Source organism: Scyliorhinus canicula, chromosome 29 (genome assembly GCF_902713615.1).
Source record: "Scyliorhinus canicula chromosome 29, sScyCan1.1, whole genome shotgun sequence".
Lineage (NCBI taxonomy): Eukaryota > Metazoa > Chordata > Chondrichthyes > Carcharhiniformes > Scyliorhinidae > Scyliorhinus > Scyliorhinus canicula.
Genome location: NC_052174.1, coordinates 2959574 through 2972545, shown reverse-complemented (window position 1 = coordinate 2972545; position 12972 = coordinate 2959574). Strand labels below are relative to the sequence as shown.

Genomic DNA, 12972 nt, shown 5'->3' with positions numbered 1-12972 from the left:
GATACCCTTGGATATTTAACTCCCAGTCGTGACCATCCTTTAACCATGTTTCAGTAATGTCCACTAAATCATAGTCATTTACGATGATTTTTGCCATCAACTCATTTACTTTATTCCGAATACTACGAGCATTCAGGTAAAGTACACTTATGTTGGGTTTTTTTACCTCTGTTTTGAATCTTAACATCTCCAGTTTTATTCCTTTTGTTATTACTGGGCCTATTCACTGTGCTCCCCTCAGTCACTGTACCTTGTACTGTCGCCCTTTTAGATTTCTGACTATGTCGTCTCTGCCTTGCACTTTTCCCCTTACTTCCTTTTGCTTCTGTCCCTGTTTTACTACCTTCCAACTTCCTTCATCGGTTCCCATCCCCCTGCCACAGTAGTAGGCTCGCCAAATTTAAGGGCATTTAAGTGGTCACTGGATAGACCTATGGATGAAAATGGAATAGCGCAGTTCAGATAGGCTTGAGATGGTTTCACGGGTCAGCGCAACATCGAGGGCCGAAGGGCCCGTACTGCGCTGTAATGTTCTATGTTCCACTACCAAGAATGTTGCCATTCGCCCAGTACTCTGCATTCCTGTTACTCCTTCCAAGGTGAACCACTTCACACTTTTCCGCATTAAACTCCATCTGCCACCAGACAGCCCAGCTCTGCAGCTTATCTATGTCACTTTAACCTATAACATCCTTCAGCGCTATCCACAACTCCACCGACCTTTGTGTCATCTGCAAATGTACTAACCCATCCTTCTATACCCTTATCCAGGTCATTTATTAAAATGGCAAACAGCAGTGGCACCAAAACAGATCCTTGCGGTACACCACTAGTAACTGAACTCCAGGATGAACATTTGCCGTCAACCAACACCCTCTGTCTTTTTTCAGCTAGCCATTTACTGAACCAAACCGCTAAATCACCTTCAATCCCATGCTTCCGTATTTTCTGCAATAGCATGCCGTGGGAAACCTTATCAAACGCCTTGCTGAAATCCACATACACCACATCAACCGCTTTACCCTCATCCACATGTTTGGTCACCTTCTCAAAAAACTCAATAAGGTTTGTGAGGCATGACCTACCCTTCACAAAACCGTGTTGAGTATCGCTCATCAACTTGTTCTTTTCAAGATGATTATAAACCCTATCTCTTATAACTTTGCCCAACATTTTACCCACAACCGAAGTAAGGCTCACAGGTCTATAATTACCAGGGTTGTCTCTACTCCCCTTCTTGAACTAGGGGACAACATTTGCTATCCTCCACTCATTCGGCACTATTCATGTCGACAAAGACGACATACCGATCAAGGACAAAGGCTCTGCAATCTCCTCCCTGGCGTCGCAGAGAATCCTAGGATAAATCCCATCTGGCACAGGGGACTTATCTATTTTTACTCTTTCCAAAATTGCTAACACCTCCTCCTTGTGATCCTCAATCCCATCTAGCCTGGTCGACTGTACCTGAGTATTCTCCTCGACAGCATTGTCTTTCTCCAGTGTAAACACTGACGAAAAATATCCATATAACGCTTCCACTATCGCCTCTGATTCCGCACACAACTTTCCACTACTATCCTGGAACTGTGACTGCTCAGGATCTGAAATTGGGCCTGCATGAGAGAATCATCATCAGTTCAACGATTTGCCGGGTAGCAATTCCAGCCTGTATTTAAAAAGAGCGCTGTGATCAGTCCCACCCCTTTCACGATAACACTGAAATATTTCGAACTTCACCCGTTTATCCGATTTACCTTTCGAACGTAATGCTGAACCTTCCACCTCTCAAGTTCAGGAATTGAATTCCGGGCAAATATCCCTCTCGTTTATTTACTTAACCTTGTCTTTCCACTCTCGTTAATGTTTGTCAATGGTCTACAAACATGTGTCTTCTTATTCGAGGTAATGCTTCCACCAAATAAGTGTACGTATATGAATACGTTTTATGCTCGCTAGAGTGTCTTCATGACTGTCTGTCTTGACGTTTTTTAATTTTCCACGTGGAGTTAGCTTTGGAGTTAAAAAGAATCATTGCAATTTGCATAAAAGTAATTTCAGTCAATTCACAACTATTTAAACGCGTAATCATTAAACATGCCATCAGAATCTGTCACAATCCTTCAGTGAATTCTGCAACATATAGAGTGCTGGAATGCGGAACGGTGGGGAACTTATTTGATCGGCCTAATGTTTCTTTCATCCACAAGACTCTAGCTGCAAGGTCAGTTGTGTTTTATTTCATGACAATTCCAGTCAGCTATTACTTATGCACAGGAAGAAGATTAATATATTTTGGCTAAAGCATGTTTTTTGGTAATTACTTGGTCAACTACTTCAAGAGCAGGCAGGCAAGCCGACTGGAAATCAACCATTTGTCTTTTTCTTTGTCGTAAGGCTCTATTTTTCATTTCCCGCAACGGGAGCGACATAACAACACCAGGGAAACAACAGAGAAAATAGGTGAGCATTGGGCTATCTTCCGGAGGGGGTGGGTGGAAGCACTTTATGATCTGGAGTGTCGAATGTCCTGCACCTCAGGTCTCCATGTGTTATTATTCGCTTTCGACCACGTCCAATTATAATTCTGCAGGTGTTTTCTGAACGCATTCACCTATTCAGGTACTTAATGAGGGACAAGGCAATAGTTAACTTTCCGAAACAACAACCGATGCATCCTTACATGACCTCGGCCCTTCAGTCGTTTCAGCAAATTGGCTGCATGGATAACGTGTGAAGCAGCACTTGAATTAATTTCACATCCCTGGCTGCCACATGAGACAAGTTCACCTCCTCCGTAAAAGCTCACGGACGAAGCTGAGGACATCATCGACTGCATTGTCCAGGTAACCAGAAAATATGCAAGCATAATGCTTCTGTGTTCGTGTATCTTGTATTAGAAGTTATATGTAAGATGCAAATGGTTTGTAAATGACAGTCAAATAGCAATGGAGTCAGGATGAAGGGAATATTGTACATGCATTCCTTTAAACATGAAGTAATTGGCAAAACAGGAGCACACGTTTTAATATTCACAACGTCAGATTCATTTTGATGAAGTCAATTTTCCTGCAAGTTTAGGGTTGCATTTATAAAGAACAACGAATTAGGAATTTCCTCGATGGCTCACGATATGGTAATGGACATGATGAAAAGTTATTTGATAATTTATTACGTATCGTGGAAAGTGATGAATTAACATCTAAGTTTGTGAATATTATGCCAAGATGAATTTGTATTATCGTCCGTAAATCATTTCTGACAGCTTCTGCATAAGAGACATTGAGTGCCCCGTCAGTTATTATTCAGCAGGTTACTAATCCCAAATTATTGTTCAGCAGGTTACTCATCTCCCAAACAATGTGGTTGTCAGGTTTACAGAGAGAACGAAAACAGCATTATTCATACATTGAACTTTTTCACCCTGCATCATAATTTACTTAGACAATGAATGACCTACATCACAAATCATTATTTTGATTTTGAACATAGAACATACAGTGCAGAAGGAGGTTATTTGTCCCACCCAGTCTGTACCGACGCACTTCCACCCTCTCCCCGTAACACACTAACCCCTCCTAAACGTTTTGGGCACTAAGGACAATTTATCATAGCGAATTCACCTAATCTGCACGTATTTGAACTGTGGGAGGAAACCGGAGCACCCGGAGGAAACCCACGCAGACACAGGGAAAATGTACAGACTCCTCCCAGACAGTTACCCAGCGGGGAATCGAACCTGGGACCCTGGCGCTGTGAAGCCACAGTGCTATCCACATGTGCCACCGCGGCACCATAGACAGATATTTAGCCCACTGTGCTAATCCAGCCCCCAAAGGCTCTATTATCTGTGACTAAAACTAACTGCCAACATACTGTCGCGTGAGCCCGTGATGCTCTCCTCTGTTAGCAGCAAACGAAGATACACGCTAATCATTCCTCACATCAAGAGTTGAATTAACATATCCTTTTTTAAACTCACCAAAGACGACGATGTGTACTTATATGAACAGTTACATACGTTTTTCTCTCACAACGTGTGCCATAAATTACTACCCGACAGAGTGAACTTGGCCAGGCTCGCTTTGGAGTGTGTGTGCTCTGAGCTCACATACTCAGTGTCTTGTCTTGAGAATGGAGATCGCATGGTTATCGCCGTCGAGTTTGGCTCATAGTTCATCGTTGATTCAGAAAAACAATCCTGCAGACCATGAACCATATTCATCCTTAAAGAGCCTTGTACTTGCTAATCCAAAACAAAGTATAACCAGCTAAATGTCCAATTGTAAGCCGTAGTTAAGACAGCTGCAGCTTCTCACGCAGACAGTTATGTTGTCCTCTTTCCCATCCTGTCTCAGGGCAGGATGTTCGCCACTGTCCTCCTAGTCCATCATGCCTCACGGCGCAAAGCAGGCCAACTTTACCACTTAGCACTCGCGTCCACACAGAAGCACCCGGAAGAAACGCACGGAGACACGAGGAGAAAGTGCAGACTCCACACAGCCATGCATATTAAGCCAGAATTGATCGCGGGTCCCTGGAGCTGTGAGGTAGCAGTAGTAACAACTGCGCTATGCTGTCACTTAAAATTCGAGTGGAGGTTCAGTTAAAATCAGGATGCGCGGATTTCAGATGGGGGTTGGGACTTGCGCGAGGTGGGGTGCAGTCCTGTGGGGTTAGGCATCACACATGGTCCAACTGGGAAGTTGGAACTGCAAGTGGTCGTTGATCGAGAAGGGTGTGGGTAGGTCCCGTGTGTAAGAATGGGGTGGGGGGGAGGTGATCGGACCGAGATTTTTCGGACCAGAGGAGATTGAGCAGCCTCTGATGCGAGTGTGAGGGTGGGGGGGGGGGGGTTGGGTGTTTGCCCGGACTTGAGTGTGGTGGGTTTGGTCGAACTAGGTGAGACATAACGTTGGGTGTGAGAATGTGCTGTAAGGAGGATGCAGCCTTCCTCTGGTGTGAATTGTGCTAAATGAGTGAATGGGCAAATGGATGGAAAATGCAGTATAATTTGGGTACATGTGAGGATATCTCCTTTGGTAGCTGAACTGGAATGCAGACTGTTGTTTGAATGGCCATACATTTGGAGAGCAGAATGTGAAACGCGAGCTGAGTGTCCTCGTACAACACTCGCTGAAGGTAAGCATATAGGTGCAGCTGACGGTAAATAAGGGAGATGTTATATTGCCTTTCATAGCGAGAGGACTCCAGTAAAGGAGAAGCAATGTCCTACTTCAATAATACTGGGCCTTGATGAGGCTTCACGTAGAATATTGTGTGCAGTTTTGGTCTCGTTATCAGAGGTAGAGTGTTCTTGCTCTGAATGGAGCAAAGGTCCTGATTCCTGGGATGGCAGGATGGACGTATGAGGAGATATTCAGACGATGAGGATTGTATCAGCTGTATTTCAGGAAAAGGAGGAGGGATCTCATAGAAACCCATAAAATTCGAACAGAAGTAGACACGGTGGATGTAAACGGCTGTTCCCGATTTTGGGGGTGCCCAGAACCAGGGGTCACAGACTGACGACACTTGGTCGACCAGTGAGGACTGAGACGAGAAGAAATGTCTTCACCCAGACATTGGTGAGCCTGGTGAATCGGTGATCAGATTGGTAGCTGAATTGAAAAATATTGAATGTTGTCAAGGAGCAGTTAGACATAACATTTTGGCAAAAGGGGAATCAGAGATGGATGAGGTGTTGAGTTGGAAGATGAGACATCATTTATGGTGGAGGATGCTCGAAGAGCTAAACGTGCTGATCCTGCTCTGAATTCCTATGTGTCCATGTCAACACAGTGGAAGGCTGGTGTCGCACCAGATTTGTGTCGGGCACAAGGGTTTGGATGGCTTGATAGATAGAGAAATACAGCACAGAACAGGCCCTTCGGCCCACGATGTTGCGCCGAACTTTTCTCCTGGGTTAATTTTGACAATTTTTCATGGCCAATCCACCCAACCTGCACATCTTTGGACTGTGGGAGGAAACCGGAGTACCCGGAGGAAACCCACGCAGTCACGGGGAGGATGTGCAGACTCCACACAGACAGTGACCCAAGTCGAAATCGAACTTGGGACGCTGGCGCTGTGAAGCAATTGTGCTATTCACAATGCTACCGTTCTGCCCTTAAGAAGTTAACCTACACTCCATTATTCTACCCTAACCCATGTACCTATCCAATAGCCGCTTGAAGGTCCGTAACGTTTATGACTTGAATGGAGTTAGGTTGAGTGTGATACGCTTCGACTGGGAGTGGGCCCATTCCAAAGAGGATTTGGAGGTGGAGGCGGGCGGATTTAGTAAAGGAGTTTGGCGCAGACCGGCGACTACATTATTCCAGCAGTGAAGTTGTTGAGGGGTGGTATTCCGGCCAGAGGGCGGTTCAGACCAGTTGGCATAAGATGGGGAAAGTGGGGTCAGACGAAAACGCCGGGCGTTGGATCGGAGAGGATGGACAATCCTGGGGGCGGGGGGGGGGGGGGGAGGGTCAGAAACGGTGTGTCAGGACGGAGATGGTGGTAAATCCAGGAGGAGGTTCAGAAGCGGAGTGTCAGGTGGGAGAGCCAGGGAGGACTCAGACCTGCCGTGGCGTCAGTTTGGAAGGAAGGTCGATGACGTCGGTGCGTCGGTGCCGAGCGGGAGGGGGGATGTTAACGTGAAGGGGTGGGATTATGGTCTGAATGATTCAGAAGAGGTGGGCTTGTGTCGGACGGAGAGTGGGTGTTCGGACCGAAGCGGGCTTCTGACTGGGAATATATCGGACCGGGGGTGAAGGGGGGAGGCGTGGGGGGGGGGGGGGGGGGGTGCATGGGGCAATAGGATCGGAGGGAGCTGAGTTAGTCCTACAAGGGTGTCCGCTCTGAACTGGAGGTTGTAGTCGGTTCAGCTGCAGGTGGTCAATATGGGAGGACGGGGATAGGTTTTTTCGTTGGATCAGAGGCTCGATATATAGATAGATATATCGATAGGTAGATAGATAGATAGATAGATTGATGGACAGACAGATAGATAGATAGATAGATAGATAGATAGATAGATAGATAGGTAGAGATAGAGAGAGAGAGAGAGATACACAGACATAAAATCACAAAAACGCAATGAACATTTTGTCCTTGTCTGCCTGATCACATTCGTGTCATGTGCATAGTTAAAACTGACATGCTGAAAATCTAAATCAGCTTTGACGTAACAGTTGCCAGGTGAGAGCTTTGTGTTTGTGTGTTTTGAATACAAGTAGATGAAACATTATGCACTAAAGCGGTTTTTACAATTGAGAACTTTGCATGTTTGCACTCTCATTGCAATCAAACCACATCCTGATCTTACTCAGGAACATATATCAGGTGTCATTCAATGGTCTGCGAAGCTTACGTTGCAACATTTGAGAAGAATGTTGTGGTCATATCGGTTTGAGACAGGAAAATTAAATATATTGATATAGCTCGCGGAAATGTCAAAAACAGATGATTGGAAACCAGAGTATCCAAGCAATTAAATGAACAGGAAAGTTACCGCTAACTCTCTTGCAACTGATCGAGACACCAAAATTATTTTATGGTGTCATAAATCGACGATTGGCATCTTGTCAAACGTTGATTTGAATCTGCGTTGACATCCATCAACGCGAAAATAGCGTACGCGGAGTCGAGCTGGGAGGAAAAAGAAACAATCATTTCAATGGGTTAACGGTTAACAATTTTCTTTTAAAAAATATATATATTGTGTAGCTTTTTCGTAGCGGATCTGGGTGTCGCTCGTTAGGCCAACATTTATTGCCCATCCCTTATTGCCCTTCAGAAGGTATAGTGAGTTGCTTTCTTGAGCCGCTGCAGTTCTTGAGGTTTCGGTGAGGAAGTGAACAAACAAATATGATGGACAGTAGAACACTGAGGGTAATGAGTTCACAGATAGGGAACAAAGGGATGAGCACAGCATGGCTAGGAAGGGGGAGGGGAGCTTCGCCTCGTGGAGAGAATAATGAAAAGGATGCTGGGTATCAAGAGGCCAGGATTGGGAAAATGCGAAGTGAGCCAATCACGATATATGGCCAGGTCAGAAGGTGTATACATTGGCCAATGGGACGCTTGTATGCGAATCTTGATGTGATTCAATCAATATGTGCTGTGATGTCTTTGTTTGAGCACTCACTAACTTTTGGGAATTTTAGAAGACAGCTATGTGTGTTCTAATGTCCCACGAGTGAGTCAGCCTTGCAAGCTGGTGGAAATAAAACAATAATTGATACCTGATAATCCATCGCAGAATTGAGTGAGTCCACACTGGCCACAAATAATCAGGAATTAACATTTGGTGCCGAAATCGGGGATTTCTCTAGATGCTTGACTTTCATCTGCGAAATCAGATTTGGACTGCTCTCGGAAGGGGAAAAAGGAAATGGGCCCACGATATGAGTAGATAAAACTCGCCATATCGATTTTCCTCTGTCTTGTATTCTGCTAACAGTCTAATCACTCGCATTTGATCAGGTAAGATCGTCTCGACGAAAACAAATGTCAGTCTGGTGGTTTAGAAGAATTGATTTCAGTCAATGCAGGTACGGCTGAGGGTTGGAATGAGGTAACAATTCAGTTGGTGACTGATGGAATGTTGCCTGGTCAGTCAGTTGCATGTGAGTAGAAAATTAAAAATTGGTTCTAATAAATTACATTTTAATTCGGTTAAGGTCTTTAACGGGTTAAGGTAATGTCGCAGAAACAGTCCAGTTAAAGACCTCTGATGAGATGTTTGCGGACAGTTCAATTCTGTACAAATTGGCTAAAATTGGTCATATTAAATTACACTTTAATTCGGTTAAGGTTTTCATCGGGTTGATGTGATGTCGCAGAACAAGGAACAAAGAAACAAAGAACAGAGAAAATTACAGCATAGGAACAGGCACTTCGGCCCTCCCAGCCTGCGCCGATCCAGATCCTTTATCTAAACCTGTCATCTATTTTCCAAGATCTACTTCCCTCTGTTCCCGCCCGTTCATATACCTGTCTAGATACCTCTTAAATGATGCTATCGTGCGCGCCTCTACCACCTCCGCTGGTAAAGTGTTCCAGGCACCCACCACCCTCTGCGTAAAAAACTTCCCACGCACATCTCCCTTAAACTTCCCCACTCTCACCATGAAATCGTGACCCCTTGTTACTGACACTCCCACTCTTGGGAAAAGCTTGTTGCTATCCACCCTGTCCATACCTCTCATAATTTTGTAGACCTCAATCAGGTCCCCCCTCAACCTCCGTCTTCCCAACGAAAACAATCCTAATCTACTCAACGTTTCTTCATAGATAGCACCCTCCATACCAGGCAACATCCTGGTGAACCTCCGCTGCACCCTCTCCAAAGCATGCACATCCTTGAGGTAATGTTGCGACCAGAACTGCACGCAGTATTCCAAATGTGGCCGACCCAAAGTCCTATACAACTGTAGCACGGCCTGCCAACTCTTGTACTCAATACCCTGTCCGATGAAGGCAAGCATACAAGGATGTTGCCTGGTATGGAGGGAAGGTCTTACGAGGAAAGGCTCAGGGACTTAAGGTTGTTTTCGTTAGAGGAGAAGGCTGAGAGGTAACCTAATAGAGACATATAAGATAGTCAGAGGGTTAGATAGGGTGGACAGTGAGAGTCACTTTCCTCGGATGGTGATGACCAACACGAGGGGACATAGCTTTAAATTGAGGGGTAGTAGATATAGGACAGATGTCAGAGGCAGTTTCTTTACTCAGAGAGTAGTAGGGGTGTGGAACGCCCTGCCTGCAACAGTAGTAGACTCGCCAACTTTAAGGGCATTTAAGTGGTCACTGGTTAGACATATGGATGAAAGATCGGCTTCAGATGGTTTCACAGATCGGCGCAACATCGAGGGCCGAAGGGCCCGTACTGCGCTGTAATGTTCTATGTTCTATTAACTTACCGACCACCGATGTAAGACTAACCGGCCTATAATGACCAGGGTGATTCCTATTCCCTTTCTTGAACAGAGGAACAACATTCGCCACTCTTCAATCCTCTGGCACTATCCCTGTGGAGAGTGAGGAACCAAAGATTAAAGCCAAAGGCTCTGCAAACTCATGCCTTGCCTCCCAAATTATCCTTGGATATATCATATTTGTCTTGCCGATCCTATGGTTTTTCAAAATTCCTAATGCATCCTTCCTCAGAACATCTTCCTCCTCCAGCCTACCCCCCCCCCCCGTATCACAGTCTCATCCTCAAAAACATGGCCACTCTTCTTGGTAAACATTCAACTTTGGTAATCAATCAACGCCTCTCCTATTTCATCTGACTCCATGCATCAGTTCCCGCTACTGACCTGGACCGGCCCTAACCTCACCCTGGTTATTCTTTTATTTCTCACACAAGAGCACTTTTCCAGGAGACTCATCCGGAGTGAGACTCATACAGAGTGGGGATTGAAACTTGGTAATTTGGTGCAATGAGGTAAATCAGCAAAGGTAAGTGGAAAATCTAATTCTGCTGTTTTTCAGTTAAAAGTGCAGTGTGGAGCTTAGTGTCTGATTGGTTGAAGCTGCCCCCACCCTAATTGCTGAGAGGCAGTTATCTGTCAATCACCTGAGGCCTGTTGCGGCCTGTTTAGGGGCACATTGTATTATTCTCTTTGAAGTTAAGGTTTTTTTTGAGTCATCGGTTAGCTGAGGTCTGTATAAAAGACAGACAGAGAGCGCACGCAGTAAGCGAGCACTTTTCCAGGAGACTCATCCGGAGTGAGACTCATACAGAGTGGGGATTGAAACTTGGTAATTTGGTGCAGTGAGGTAATTCGGTGCAGAGTGTGAGGAGGTGCTTTTTAACCCTGGTAAGTGACTGGTAAGTAGTCTCTCTTTTTCTTTTCATTGTCTAATTTATTTATTTTTATTTTGAGATTCCAGTTGTTTAAGTTTACCAAGGGTTTAAGACATGGCAGGAGATCCCAGACCCGTGTCATGCTCCTCGTGTGCGACGTGGGAGCTCAGGGACACGTCCACTGTCCCTGGCTCCTTCACGTGCAAGAAGTGTGCTCAGTTGCAGCTCTTGTTAGACCGCTTGACGGCTCTGGAGCTGCGGATGGACTCACTTTGGAGCATCCGCGATGCTGAGGAGGTCGTGGATAGCACGTTTAGCGAGTTGGTCACACCGCAGGTGAAGGTTACTGAGGGAGATAGAAAATGGGTGACCAAAAGAAAGAGCAAGAGTAGGAAGGCAGTGCAGGTGTCCCCTGCGGTCATCTCCCTGCAAAACAGATATACCGCTTTGGATACTGTTGAGGAAGATGGCTCACCAGGGGAAGGCAGCAGCAGCCAGGTTCATGGCACCGTGGCTGGCTCTGCTGCACAGCAGGGCAGGAAGAAAAATGGCAGGGCTATAGTGATAGGGGACTCGATCGTAAGGGGAATAGACAGGCGGTTCTGTGGACGCAATCGAGACTCCAGGATGGTATGTTGCCTCCCTGGTGCAAGGGTCAAGGATGTCTCGGAGCGGCTGCAGGACATTCTGGGGAGGGTGAACAGCCAGCTGTCGTGGTGCACATAGGCACCAACGATATAGGTAAAAAACGGGATGAGGTCTTACAAGCGGAATTCAGGGAGTTAGGAATTAAACTAAAAAGTAGGACCTCAAAGGTAGTAATCTCAGGTTTGCTACCAGTGCCACGAGCTAGTCAGAGTAGGAATGTCAGGATAGATAGGATGAATGCGTGGCTTGAGAGATGGTGCAAGAGGGAGGGATTCAAATTCCTGGGGCATTGGGACCGGTTCTGGGGGAGGTGGGACCAGTACAAACCGGACGGTCTGCACTTGGGCAGGACTGGAACCGATGTCCTAGGGGGGGGTGTTTTCTAGAGCTGTTGGGGAGGGTTTAAACTAATGTGGCAGGGGGATGGGAACCAATGCTGGAAGTTGGAAGGTAGTAAAACAGGGACAGAAACAAAAGGAAGTAAGGGGAAAAGTGCAAGGCAGAGAAGACATAGTCAGAAATCCATAAGGGCGACAGTACAAGGTACAGTGACTGAGGGGAGCACAGTGAATAGGCCCAGTAATAACAAAAGGAATAAAACTGGAGATGTTATGATTCAAAACAGAGGTAAAAAAACCAACATAAGTGTACTTTACCTGAATGCTCGTAGTATTCGGAATAAAGTAAATGAGTTGGTGGCACAAATCATCGTAAATGACTATGATTTAGTGGCCATTACTGAAACATGGTTAAAGGATGGTCACGACTGGGAGTTAAATATCCGAGGGTATCAAACTATTCGGAAGGACAGAGTGGATGGTAAGGGAGGTGGTGTTGCTCTGTTATTTAAGGATGACATCCGGGCAATAGTAAGGGATGACATCGGTGCTATGGAGGATAAGGTTGAATCCATTTGGGTGGAAATCACGAATAGTAAGGCGATAAAGTAACTGATAGGAGTAGTCTATCGGCCACCAAATAGTAATGAGATGGTGGGGCAGGCAATAAACAAAGAAATAACTGATGCATGTAGAAATGGTACAGCAGTTATCATGGGGGATTTTAATCTACATGTCGATTGGTTTAACCAGGTCGGTCAAGGCAACCGTGAGGAGGAGTTTATAGAATGTATCCGCGATAGTTTCCTAGAACAGTATGTAATGGAACCTACGAGGGAACAAGCGGTCCTAGATCTTGTCCTGTGTAATGAGACAGGATTGATTCATGATCTCATAGTAAGGGATCCCCTCGGAAGGAGCGATCACAATATGGTGGAATTTAAAATACAGATGGAGGGTGAGAAAGTAAAATCAAATACTTGTGTTTTGTGTTTAAACAAAGGATATTACAAGGGGATGAGAGAAGAACTAGCTAAGGTAGACTGGGAGCTAAGACTTTATGGTGGAACAGTTTAGGAACAGTGGAGAACCTTCCAAGCGATTTTTCACAGTGCTCAGCAAAGGTTTATACCAACAAAAAGGAAGGACGGAAGAAAGAGGGAAAAT

The 12972-nt window shown here is 45.5% G+C and overlaps 1 long non-coding RNA gene across 1 annotated transcript in view; it reads left to right on the top strand.

The window, feature by feature from the left end:
* The first annotated feature begins 2397 nt into the window (after positions 1-2397).
* The window catches only part of LOC119958366, a 34068-nt gene continuing 23493 nt past the window's right edge, over positions 2398-12972 (top strand). The window contains exons 1-2 of the long non-coding RNA XR_005459018.1: positions 2398-2463; positions 2594-2846. This is a non-coding gene — a long non-coding RNA (uncharacterized LOC119958366). The remainder of the gene's footprint in view (positions 2464-2593; positions 2847-12972) is intronic.